Source organism: Ambystoma mexicanum, chromosome 5q, assembly GCF_040938575.1.
Source record: "Ambystoma mexicanum isolate Mex_15411 chromosome 5q, UKY_AmexF1_1, whole genome shotgun sequence".
Lineage (NCBI taxonomy): Eukaryota > Metazoa > Chordata > Amphibia > Caudata > Ambystomatidae > Ambystoma > Ambystoma mexicanum.
In genome coordinates, this window is record NC_090933.1 from 1,347,339,649 (window position 1) to 1,347,353,393 (window position 13,745).

At 58.5% G+C, this 13,745-nt stretch overlaps 1 long non-coding RNA gene across 1 annotated transcript; it reads right to left on the reverse strand.

Moving 5' to 3' along the window:
- Positions 1-522: 522 nt before the first annotated feature.
- Positions 523-12,336, reverse strand: LOC138498127 (uncharacterized). Its single transcript, XR_011278700.1, has 3 exons — positions 12,130-12,336; positions 5,287-5,361; positions 523-1,225 (listed from the first exon to the last, which is right to left on the reverse strand). It is a non-coding gene; the product is annotated as an uncharacterized lncRNA (long non-coding RNA).
- Between the last annotated feature and the right edge of the window lie 1,409 nt (positions 12,337-13,745).

Below are 13,745 nucleotides of genomic sequence, written 5' to 3' on the forward strand. Positions count from 1 at the left end.
GGATGATATAGTTAACAAAGTAAAAAGGAAACAAGAAGAATACAAAAATTATTATGACAGACAGAAACATGTTCAAGAAAGCAAGTTTGAAAAAGGAGATTGGGTTAGAGTAAGAGAACCCAAAAGAGTGATGAAAGGGGAGTCGACATTTCGTTATCCTCAGAAAATAATGGAGTGTTCTGGAAAATCAGTAATTTTAGAAGACGGGAAGAAATGGTCGTGTAATGATGTTGTTTTGGCAAAGGAGGAGGAAGTTATAAAATTTAAGGAAGAACAAGTGGCAAAGGGAGAAATACCCAAAGATAAGTTAAATGTTTTTGGATATATGAACAAAGCAATGGCTCAGGAGAGTGTAACGAAGAATGAAATACATGGGAAAAATCTAGAGAATGTTCAGTCATCTGCAAGAGTTAGGAAAAGAGTGTGGAATCATAATCAAGACTATTTATATTACTAAAGAGAGAACTTGACTTAGAACTACAACAACACAAAGAAGCAAGAACATCAAAGAGACACACAAGATTTCATAAAAGTATCCTTTTCTTTAATGAGCAATGTCCACACATATATATATATATATATAATTATAAATGCTAGTGATAACAAATTTTTTAATCTTAAACTTAGTTTGTTCAGTTTAATATAGAAGGGAAGATGTTGTGATGTTTACTAATATAGATTCAGTACACCGTACTGAATCTGTGATGTAATTAATTCTGTAACCATGACGGCGAGTTCGTGTATGGTTCCAGAATGTTGATGGAACCATACACGAAGTTGCCTGAACAGATGAAGGTCGGCCTCCATGGGGGTTCCTCCTAATAAACCACAGAAATACGTAAATCAATCAACCAGTGTGATATCGTGATTGTAATAACACTTCGTAACAGCCTGCCTCTGGATCTCTTACTGAAGTCCTGGGCCGGCGGCGGTGCAATGAAGCTCCGGAATCGGAGCTCTCAAAGTGGGAAGCATCCATCCCGGTGCCCCTTGATCATCCTGTGCCCGGCGGTGATTGCCCAAAGTACTCCGGTGTCCGGGATGGTGAGGAGCGGAGGTTGCTGGTGTGTTGCCCGGGCCTCTGGCCGGTGGTTAAAATGTAGTGCTCCATGCCGGAGCAAAGAAGAAAATGAAGGCTCCACCGAGGACCTGGGTCAAGTGGCGGTGCAGTGTCCAGCTGTGCACAAGGCTCTCTGCAAGACCGTGAATCACAGAATGCCCAAACCTGGGAAATGAAAACAAAAGTAAATACTCTGTGTCTGCAAACAGAATTAAACACTCCACATCAGTGAACTACAGAGTGCTCCAAGCTGGGGCAATGAAACTAAATGAAATACTACGCATCTGTGCAAGCTTAAGATGGTGCTCTTGTCATTGGGCGATGATGGCAGACCCCAGGTCTAACTGCAGTGTAGCTGACAGCTGTGCTACACTTTCAAGCTCAAGGAAAAAAGGGGTGCCCCTACTTGGAGCAAGGAAGTTGGCAATGATGACTGGGCAGGTGTGCCGACCACCAGCATCGAGGGCAGCGGCATCAGAAGGCAAAGCCCGTCTGGATTACCGCACTGACTGGTGGTGAAACCTGTAGCTCCATGGTGGAGCAATGAGAACAGAAGCCCAAGCAAAATCCCTGGCTAAGAGGGACAGTGAGTGGTCAGCCCACCCACAACCAACAAGAGGCGGCATGGTAGTAGTGCTGGCTCCCCACGCCCCCAGTGTGTACCCGGGCGACAGGCGTGATGGCAACAGTGTGCCGAAAGTGCTGCATAGTGCCCGCCACCCCGGTAATGTGGGCAATCTCCTGCCCAAAAGGAGGAAGGTAAGGATCCTTAGAAGGGGATCCTGTGTGGTGAGGTGTCCGAAACTGGGGGCGCGGGGAACAACAAAGATGAGGATCTACCTCCCGGGGAGGGAAAAGCCAATGCCTGCCACATGCCCATGGCAACCGAGCTCGTATAAGTGAATGACAAGTGCTCCAGTCCTTGGGAGTCTGAAAACGGACAGTCGCGTGGCTGTAAGAGGCAGGCAACCACCTTTTGTGATCCCGGGCCAATATGACTGCAGGTGCTCGTAACAAGGTTGTGCAGGAAGAACAGGAACATGGAATCAAATGGAGCGGCCTGCCAAGGTTGATGAGTAAAGAAGGCAGCTGGCCCAGTATACACAGGCAATTGATCCGCTGAAGGCTCTGGGGCTCTGCCAGTGAACAAGGTCGTTCTCTGGTTGGCTGCCTGCACTTGGAGGTTCGGCAGGCAGCACTCTGACGATTCGGCAGCCTCTCTAAATGCATGATGTTCCAATGGTGGATAAGAGAAAGGCCAGCATCACTGGAAAGGACAAGGAGAAACCCCCTGCAGATCCCGGGCCTGGCCGTGAAGAAACAGAGGCTCCAGGCCCATGGAGTGTCCGACTAGGGAAATGCGGCCCGACAAGCTGCTACTCCCGGTCAGCAAAAAACAAGAGTGACAGGAGATACCAGGTCTATCTCTATTCTATGATCTAACCTGGAAAGCACCGTTATATTTATTAAGACAAAAAAGATCATAGAACGGGTGTCTCTGTGTGGTGAACTCTAAAGAAATACACACGTCTATATAACCATTGTCTCTCTCAAGCAGACCAGAGGATTACACAGTGTCCAAATATGACAAGGAGTCAAGTAAAATACATCAATTCACTTAACTGGACATGTTCAAATATTAACATTGTTATTAATTTGTAGAAACAGACATATCACAATGAATTAATCGACTATATCTAAAAATCATCCATGGTGCCAACATTGAAGCACTTCTAAAAAAATCAAAGACACAATTAATCTATCTTGTTCAACACACTATTCACATCCACTACCAGAAAACATTCTCCAGACATACCTCATTCACACACAATCAAACAGATTCACATCACTATTAGTTCATCCAATTATGATATTTAACACTCAAATCTAAAACATACTAAAATACCACCTCCGTTTACTACAAGCAGAAACAGGAGATCCTTACAGCAAGGCGACAAATCAATGTTCAATCTATTCCAAACAGCGCACAATACTGTGATTTAAACTGCTGCCTATTACAGCATCAAATTCCCCAACCCAACATGTTTCTTTCTATGCTTAGTTCTTCAGGGGTAAGTAGGTCCTGTGTTTTCAGGGGACTAGACATGGAGGTACAAACGTGTGGACAGCAAAAAGAGCTCACCTGCAAATAAAAACACAATAACACACTCAATCGGGCTCAATGCATAATTCTACCGATTAGCATATGCTATCCCCGCCGAATTAATAAGCGAAGTGTAAAAAATGGGGCCATGACCACCCCACTACATCCTCATTTTCCGAGGAGATCACATGTACCCCAAGGGGTACAGTGAAAGGGAGACCATCTTAATTGCATCAATCCCCGAGAACACCACCACCAAGGACATTGTGTGACACACCCGGACATCCCTAGTTATACAAAGTCAGCCTGGACCAGATGTCTGAGGAGAATAAAAACTAACAACCAATGATTGTAGCAGCGCCCGTCAAGAGCATATAACTGGCTCGGCTTTCAGCCAACCATGACATTGCAATAGACAGCTGGAAAGCGACCAGGGGGACTAAACTGGCACATGCATGGTAAAGACACGGGATGGTTGCAGCTCAGTGCGAGTGCACCCTTTGCTGTGGCCAGTCTCCTGTCTGGGGGGGGGGGGGAGCTGAGAAGCAGGTGGCCCCAATACCCTATCACCAGTGTCGCACAGCTTGCATAGCAAGTGGCCTTATCGCTCTGCAACTGGTGTGCGTCCTGCCGGGCCACCATCCATGGACCAGGCTGATGTGGCCCTGAGTGCGATTTTGCCAGTCCTGGATTGGGACAACATGTACAGCGTCAACGGAAGTGACCCCTGCCTGGGAGGAGAAGGTGCCTGGGAGGGGAAGGAGTGGCCCAGACACCCGAGCGTCTGTGTTGGGCAAGCCAGTCACCTAGCAGAAGAGCTAGGAGCAGGAGAGGGTTGCTGCTCACGAGTGCTTGAGCGCCCACCTGTACCCCTGCTACCTGCTGACAATACTGGTCGCAAGAATAGAGGGGTGAGTGACATCCTGCCACCCTGGACACTGTTGACAGTCATGTGACACAGCCTAGACCGCCAGTTGCCCGCGTCTGGCTGCTCCAAGTCAATGGACTGGCTGAGCCTGACCCCGGCACAGCATGGACGCCCTGCTGCCCGCATCTCGCTGCCTACCCCAACAATAAGGGACTACGCCAATATGGCCCCTGGTGCCCCCAGGTGCGGCCTTACCGGTTGTCAAATGGTGACATCAACGGACCTGGACCCGTGGAAATGGCTTTCATGAAGGGACGCTAACTGGTCTCCCGCAGCCCTGCAGTTGATAAAGGGGGACTCTGAACATGCTGTGAGCCTGCATGTTACGTACCTGCGATAAGGGAGTTTGTAAGAAACGGTTATCTGAAACTGTGGTCTCGCTGTTTGTAGGTAGGTTAATAAAAGGTTTTGCAACGTGGTCGAACTGCTAGTATTTCCCTGCCATTTTTGCCAACCGCGACTGTCATCCGCGGGTTGTGTGTCGGATGCAGTGATGTGTGTAGAATAGCCCATGTGTTGTTAAGCGTAGGACTTTGAAGTAGTCCACGTAATGTCGTTTGGAACAGGGGGAGGGGTTTGGTAATGTTTTAGTAATATTTGTTATGGAAAAGGAGGAACGTGGTGTGTGACACACCTAAGTGTATTGTCCTTTTAAGGGAATGTGTCCCTCCCCTGTGTATTGCCCTTTTAACATGGGCCCAAGCTAATAAAAAGAGTCTCTGCAACCACGTGCACCAGAACGGCTGCAGACTCCCAAGAGGAACGACTGAGTCCGTGTCTCCTTTATGGAGGCCTGACGGCCAACACGTGGGGCCACCAGCTTGTATGCCCTGATGCTGTGGGACTCTCGTGCCAGCACGGTGGCAGAGGTCCGTCCACACGGTCAGGGGCATGGGACGCGCGGCCCCCACCCCCAATGATGCTGATGCCATATAGCACTATGGGGCCTGCCAGAGGTCCAGGGCAGGCCCCAACCCCCACAGGTACTGGGCCTGTTGTGTGCCGATGTGTCTAGCACTATAGGGGGCCTGCTGGGTGTCAATGGCAGGCCACCCACAGCAATGATTTCCCACACCTGGGGAAAGGAAGTAATTAACCAATGGATACAGATGGTTGCCTTGAATTCGGCCCCAGAACTCTCACCCTTCCATACCTAGATATATAACAACCAAATATTCAAGAGGGCGTACTCACTAGTGCACACCCGGTGTTCCACTTCTTACAACTCCCTCCTCAACAAGGCTTCACCATCATTGTTGCACAGATGATCTGGGAAGACAACAACCAACACTACGTGTAGCTACCAACGTGCCTATCAAAAACACAACTCCTGCCCCTTCAGCAAAGCGCTGCGGTGCTGCACGCAGGAGCACAGGACCCTAACAGCCCCCTCCGCCCTTCAGCAAAGCGCTGCGGTGCTGCACGCAGGAGCCCAGGGGCACAGGACCCTAGCAGCCCCTACACCCCCCCCACCCTGCCCCTTCAGCAAAGCGCTGCGGTGCTGCACGCAGGAGCCCAGGGGTACAGGACCCTAGCAGCCCCCCACCCTGCCCCTTCAGCAAAGCGCTGCGGTGCTGCACGCAGGAGCCCAGGGGCACAGGACCCTAGCAGCCCCTACACCCCCCCCACCCTGCCCCTTCAGCAAAGCGCTGCGGTGCTGCACGCAGGAGCACAGGGGCACAGGAGCCCAGGAGCACAGGACCCTAACACCCCCCCCTGCCCCTTCAGCAAAGCGCTGCGGTGCTGCACGCAGGAGCACAGGGGCACAGGACCCTAGCAGCCCCCTACACCCCCCCACCCTGCCCCTTCAGCAAAGCGCTGCGGTGCTGCACGCAGGAGCACAGGGGCACAGGACCACAGGAGCCCAGGACCCTAACACCCCCCCCTGCCCCTTCAGCAAAGCGCTGCGGTGCTGCACGCAGGAGCCCAGGGGCACAGGACCCTAGCAGCCCCCTACACCCCCCCACCCTGCCCCTTCAGCAAAGCGCTGCGGTGCTGCACGCAGGAGCACAGGGGCACAGGACCACAGGAGCCCAGGACCCTAACACCCCCTCCCCTGCCCCTTCAGCAAAGCGCTGCGGTGCTGCACGCAGGAGCACAGGGGCACAGGACCCCAGGAGCACAGGACCCTAACACCCCCCCCCTGCCCCTTCAGCAAAGCGCTGCGGTGCTGCACGCAGGAGCCCAGGGGCACAGGACCCTAGCAGCCCCCTACACCCCCCCACCCTGCCCCTTCAGCAAAGCGCTGCGGTGCTGCACGCAGGAGCACAGGGGCACAGGACCACAGGAGCCCAGGAGCACAGGACCCTAACACCCCCTCCCCTGCCCCCTCAGCAAAGCGCTGCGGTGCTGCACGCAGAAGCCCAGGGGCACAGGACCCTAGCAGCCCCTACACCCCCACCCCCCTGCCCCTTCAGCAAAGCGCTGCGGTGCTGCACGCAGGAGCCCAGGGGTACAGGACCCTAGCAGCCCCCTACAGCCCCCCACCCTGCCCCTTCAGCAAAGCGCTGCGGTGCTGCACGCAGGAGCCCAGGGGCACAGGACCCTAGCAGCCCCTACACCCCCCCCCCCCACCCTGCCCCTTCAGCAAAGCGCTGCGGTGCTGCACGCAGGAGCCCAGGGGCACAGGACCCTAGCAGCCCCTACACCCCCCCCACCCTGCCCCTTCAGCAAAGCGCTGCGGTGCTGCACGCAGGAGCCCAGGGGCACAGGACCCTAGCAGCCCCTACACCCCCCCCACCCTGCCCCTTCAGCAAAGCGCTGCGGTGCTGCACGCAGGAGCACAGGGGCACAGGACCACAGGAGCCCAGGACCCTAACACCCCCCCCCCCTGCCCCTTCAGCAAAGCGCTGCGGTGCTGCACGCAGGAGCCCAGGGGCACAGGACCCTAGCAGCCCCTACACCCCCCCCACCCTGCCCCTTCAGCAAAGCGCTGCGGTGCTGCACGCAGGAGCCCAGGGGCACAGGACCCTAGCAGCCCCTACACCCCCCCCACCCTGCCCCTTCAGCAAAGCGCTGCGGTGCTGCACGCAGTAGCACAGGGGCACAGGACCACAGGAGCCCAGGACCCTAACACCCCCCCCCCTGCCCCTTCAGCAAAGCGCTGCGGTGCTGCACGCAGAAGCCCAGGGGCACAGGACCCTAGCAGCCCCTACACCCCCACCCTGCCCCTTCAGCAAAGCGCTGCGGTGCTGCACGCAGGAGCCCAGGGGCACAGGACCCTAGCAGCCCCCTACACCCCCCCACCCTGCCCCTTCAGCAAAGCGCTGCGGTGCTGCACGCAGGAGCACAGGGGCACAGGACCACAGGAGCCCCCTACACCCCCCCCCACCCTGCCCCTTCAGCAAAGCGCTGCGGTGCTGCACGCAGAAGCCCAGGGGCACAGGACCCTAGCAGCCCCCTACACCCCCCCACCCTGCCCCTTCAGCAAAGCGCTGCGGTGCTGCACGCAGGAGCACAGGGGCACAGGACCCTAGCAGCCCCTACACCCCCACCCCCCTGCCCCTTCAGCAAAGCGCTGCGGTGCTGCACGCAGGAGCACAGGGGCACAGGACCACAGGAGCCCAGGAGCACAGGACCCTAACACCCCCCCCTGCCCCTTCAGCAAAGCGCTGCGGTGCTGCACGCAGGAGCCCAGGGGCACAGGACCCTAGCAGCCCCCTACACCCCCCCACCCTGCCCCTTCAGCAAAGCGCTGCGGTGCTGCACGCAGGAGCACAGGAGCACAGGACCACAGGAGCCCAGGAGCACAGGACCCTAACACCCCCTCCCCTGCCCCCTGCCCCTTCAGCAAAGCGCTGCGGTGCTGCACGCAGAAGCCCAGGGGCACAGGACCCTAGCAGCCCCTACACCCCCACCCCCCTGCCCCTTCAGCAAAGCGCTGCGGTGCTGCACGCAGGAGCACAGGGGCACAGGACCCTAACACCCCCTCCCCTGCCCCCTGCCCCTTCAGCAAAGCGCTGCGGTGCTGCACGCAGGAGCACAGGGGCACAGGACCACAGGAGCCCAGGAGCACAGGACCCTAACACCCCCCCCTGCCCCTTCAGCAAAGCGCTGCGGTGCTGCACGCAGGAGCCCAGGGGCACAGGACCCTAGCAGCCCCTACACCCCCACCCCCCTGCCCCTTCAGCAAAGCGCTGCGGTGCTGCACGCAGGAGCACAGGAGCACAGGACCACAGGACCCTAACACCCCCTCCCCTGCCCCCTGCCCCTTCAGCAAAGCGCTGCGGTGCTGCACGCAGAAGCCCAGGGGCACAGGACCCTAGCAGCCCCTACACCCCCACCCCCCTGCCCCTTCAGCAAAGCGCTGCGGTGCTGCACGCAGGAGCCCAGGGGTACAGGACCCTAGCAGCCCCCTACAGCCCCCCACCCTGCCCCTTCAGCAAAGCGCTGCGGTGCTCCACGCAGGAGCCCAGGGGCACAGGACCCTAGCAGCCCCTACACCCCCCCCACCCTGCCCCTTCAGCAAAGCGATGCGGTGCTGCACGCAGAAGCCCAGGGGCACAGGACCCTAGCAGCCCCTACACCCCCACCCCCCTGCCCCTTCAGCAAAGCGCTGCGGTGCTGCACGCAGGAGCACAGGACCCTAACACCCCCTCCCCTGCCCCCTGCCCCTTCAGCAAAGCGCTGCGGTGCTGCACGCAGGAGCCCAGGGGTACAGGACCCTAGCAGCCCCCTACAGCCCCCCACCCTGCCCCTTCAGCAAAGCGCTGCGGTGCTGCACGCAGAAGCCCAGGGGCACAGGACCCTAGCAGCCCCTACACCCCCACCCCCCTGCCCCTTCAGCAAAGCGCTGCGGTGCTGCACGCAGGAGCACAGGGGCACAGGACCCTAGCAGCCCCTACACCCCCACCCCCCTGCCCCTTCAGCAAAGCGCTGCGGTGCTGCACGCAGGAGCACAGGGGCACAGGACCCTAACACCCCCTCCCCTGCCCCCTGCCCCTTCAGCAAAGCGCTGCGGTGCTGCACGCAGGAGCCCAGGGGCACAGGACCCTAGCAGCCCCCTACACCCCCCTCCCCTCTGCCCCTTCAGCAAAGCGCTGCGGTGCTGCACGCAGGAGCCCAGGGGCACAGGACCCTAGCAGCCCCCTACACCCCCCCACCCTGCCCCTTCAGCAAAGCGCTGCGGTGCTGCACGCAGGAGCACAGGGGCACAGGACCCTAGCAGCCCCTACACCCCCACCCCCCTGCCCCTTCAGCAAAGCGCTGCGGTGCTGCACGCAGGAGCACAGGGGCACAGGACCACAGGAGCCCAGGACCCTAACACCCCCTCCCCCCTGCCCCTTCAGCAAAGCGCTGCGGTGCTGCACGCAGGAGCCCAGGGGCACAGGACCCTAGCAGCCCCCTACACCCCCCCACCCTGCCCCTTCAGCAAAGCGCTGCGGTGCTGCACGCAGGAGCACAGGAGCACAGGACCACAGGAGCCCAGGAGCACAGGACCCTAACACCCCCTCCCCTGCCCCCTGCCCCTTCAGCAAAGCGCTGCGGTGCTGCACGCAGGAGCCCAGGGGTACAGGACCACAGGAGCCCAGGAGCACAGGACCCTAACACCCCCTCCCCTGCCCCCTGCCCCTTCAGCAAAGCGCTGCGGTGCTGCACGCAGGAGCCCAGGGGCACAGGACCCTAGCAGCCCCCTACACCCCCCTCCCCTCTGCCCCTTCAGCAAAGCGCTGCGGTGCTGCACGCAGGAGCCCAGGGGCACAGGACCCTAGCAGCCCCCTACACCCCCCCCACCCTGCCCCTTCAGCAAAGCGCTGCGGTGCTGCACGCAGGAGCCCAGGGGCACAGGACCCTAGCAGCCCCCTACACCCCCCTCCCCTCTGCCCCTTCAGCAAAGCGCTGCGGTGCTGCACAGAGGAGCCCAGGGGCACAGGATCCTAGCAGCCCCCTACACCCCCCCCACCCTGCCCCTTCAGCAAAGCGCTGCGGTGCTGCACGCAGGAGCACAGGGGCACAGGACCCTAGCAGCCCCTACACCCCCACCCCCCTGCCCCTTCAGCAAAGCGCTGCGGTGCTGCACGCAGGAGCACAGGGGCACAGGACCACAGGAGCCCAGGACCCTAACACCCCCTCCCCCCTGCCCCTTCAGCAAAGCGCTGCGGTGCTGCACGCAGGAGCCCAGGGGCACAGGACCCTAGCAGCCCCCTACACCCCCCCACCCTGCCCCTTCAGCAAAGCGCTGCGGTGCTGCACGCAGGAGCACAGGAGCACAGGACCACAGGAGCCCAGGAGCACAGGACCCTAACACCCCCTCCCCTGCCCCCTGCCCCTTCAGCAAAGCGCTGCGGTGCTGCACGCAGGAGCCCAGGGGCACAGGACCCTAGCAGCCCCTACACCCCCACCCCCCTGCCCCTTCAGCAAAGCGCTGCGGTGCTGCACGCAGGAGCACAGGGGCACAGGACCACAGGAGCCCAGGACCCTAACACCCCCTCCCCCCTGCCCCTTCAGCAAAGCGCTGCGGTGCTGCACGCAGGAGCCCAGGGGCACAGGACCCTAGCAGCCCCCTACACCCCCCCACCCTGCCCCTTCAGCAAAGCGCTGCGGTGCTGCACGCAGGAGCACAGGAGCACAGGACCACAGGAGCCCAGGAGCACAGGACCCTAACACCCCCTCCCCTGCCCCCTGCCCCTTCAGCAAAGCGCTGCGGTGCTGCACGCAGGAGCCCAGGGGCACAGGACCCTAGCAGCCCCTACACCCCCACCCCCCTGCCCCTTCAGCAAAGCGCTGCGGTGCTGCACGCAGGAGCCCAGGGGCACAGGACCCTAGCAGCCCCCTACACCCCCCCCACCCTGCCCCTTCAGCAAAGCGCTGCGGTGCTGCACGCAGGAGCCCAGGGGCACAGGACCCTAGCAGCCCCCTACACCCCCCCACCCTGCCCCTTCAGCAAAGCGCTGCGGTGCTGCACGCAGGAGCACAGGACCCTAACACCCCCTCCCCTGCCCCCTGCCCCTTCAGCAAAGCGCTGCGGTGCTGCACGCAGGAGCCCAGGGGCACAGGACCCTAGCAGCCCCTACACCCCCTCCCCTGCCCCCTGCCCCTTCAGCAAAGCGCTGCGGTGCTGCACGCAGGAGCACAGGGGCACAGGACCCTAGCAGCCCCCTACACCCCCCCCCACCCTGCCCCTTCAGCAAAGCGCTGCGGTGCTGCACGCAGGAGCCCAGGGGCACAGGACCCTAGCAGCCCCCTACACCCCCCCCCCCACCCTGCCCCTTCAGCAAAGCGCTGCGGTGCTGCACGCAGGAGCCCAGGGGCACAGGACCCTAGCAGCCCCTACACCCCCCCCCCTGCCCCTTCAGCAAAGCGCTGCGGTGCTGCACGCAGGAGCCCAGGGGCACAGGACCCTAGCAGCCCCCTACACCCCCCCCACCCTGCCCCTTCAGCAAAGCACTGCGGTGCTGCACGCAGGAGCCCAGGGGCACAGGACCCTAGCAGCCCCTACACCCCCCCCACCCTGCCCCTTCAGCAAAGCGCTGCGGTGCTGCACGCAGGAGCCCAGGGGCACAGGACCCTAGCAGCCCCCTACACCCCCCCCACCCTGCCCCTTCAGCAAAGCGCTGCGGTGCTGCACGCAGGAGCCCAGGGGCACAGGACCCTAGCAGCCCCCTACACCCCCCTCCCCTCTGCCCCTTCAGCAAAGCGCTGCGGTGCTGCACGCAGGAGCCCAGGGGCACAGGACCCTAGCAGCCCCCTACACCCCCCCCACCCTGCCCCTTCAGCAAAGCGCTGCGGTGCTGCACGCAGGAGCCCAGGGGCACAGGACCCTAGCAGCCCCCTACACCCCCCTCCCCTCTGCCCCTTCAGCAAAGCGCTGCGGTGCTGCACGCAGGAGCCCAGGGGCACAGGACCCTAGCAGCCCCCTACACCCCCCCCACCCTGCCCCTTCAGCAAAGCGCTGCGGTGCTGCACGCAGGAGCCCAGGGGCACAGGACCCTAGCAGCCCCCTACACCCCCCTCCCCTCTGCCCCTTCAGCAAAGCGCTGCGGTGCTGCACGCAGGAGCATTGTGCATGAGTTACAATTCCACAAAGTAAACGGCTACCTCGCATCCTTGTCATCTAAGTCAGGATCTGCGGGACAGGGGCCCCAAACACAGGAGGGGGCACCCCAGAAGCCAAGAGAGGCAGAAGCACGCTACAGCTGCTTCACAACTCGGGGTACCCGGGATTCTTACTGTCTGCGAAGATGCAGCAACTAGTTCCCATCCGAGCGACGGGCCACCCACTCCAACGTCACGTGCAGTGTTGCCAGGTCGGAAGGAAAAAATAAGCTGAATGTCCTTCCAAAACAAGCCCAAAACAAGCTGACTCCCATCCAAATAAGCTGAAAAAACAAGCGTGCACCTAAAAAGTTGTGGAAAGGTCTCAAAAGTAAGAAACATAACACAACAAGAAAAACATACATAGACAGAACACTACATAGTGTGTTAGAACAATATTTTATTGCATGGTGACTAGAAGTCCCAGATTACAAAATAATACGGCCCTGAAATACATTGTATTTGTATTTATTGTTTTATATAGCGCCTTAATCCAAGGCACTATATAATATTGTAACATGGCCAATTGGAAGCTGAAAAGAAACATGGCCTTCCTGAATACATATCTCTGAGAAAATGTTGTATACAGATTCCAATAATCCTCTAACCCAGTCTTGCAAAAAAAGTTTTCAAAAAATAAATAAATAAATGATTTTAGTGGCTAATGCGTCAGCACTGGGGATATCACCAAGATAATATTGCTATAGAGTGACACTTGCTAAACTAAAACAATCCCCTTCTTTACATGTCAGTGTGTTTGTCTGCATGACAAAAGTGCGCTTTCTTTTTACATATGTTTAGGCATTTGGCATTGATGGGCCACCTGGTGGGCAAGTAACGATCCCATCAGTGCCAAACACCTATGCATATGCAAAATACAGGGCGCACCCGAGAGCAAGACAAAGCAGCAATTGCCATCAAGTGCTGCCAGCAGCCCAGTGCAGGACGCTCTGTGCGACGTGTAATGGGCGTAACAGCAATATAAACAAGCCCAATTACACGCGCACAGGAGGTCCAACAAGCGGACAAAAACCGCGACAAGCGACCTCCAAATATTATAAGCGACTTTGGACAAAAACAAGCCCAAAGTCGCTTATAATAAGCGGACCTGGCAACACTGGTCACGTGACTTCTCACGTCATCCGTGTAAAATTGCCGGAACAATGAAGCGGTTCCGGGTCATTTTTAGTGACTGGCGCTGAACCGGAAGCGGGGAGGTTCCTACCAGTTCCCATGCGGAAAATAGCTGCTTTGGTATCAGTGGCCAAGTCCTGCCTAATAATGGGAACTAGCCCACTCACACTGAGAAGGCTAGTTCCCGTTAGAGAAATGGCCCTTTTTGCCCCTAGTGGCCAAGTCTGCATAATAATGGGAAATAGCCACTCACACTGAGAAGGCTAGTTCCCATTAGAGAAATGGCCCTTTTTGCCCCTAGTGGCCAAGTCCTGCATAATAATGGGAACTAGCCCGCTCACACTGAGAAGGCTAGTTCCCATTAGAGAAATGGCCCTTTTTGCCCCTACTGGCCAGGTCCTGTATAATAATGGGAACTAGCGCACCCACTCTGAGAAGGCTAGTTCCCATTAGACAAATGGCCCTTTTTGCTCTCCTAGTGGCCA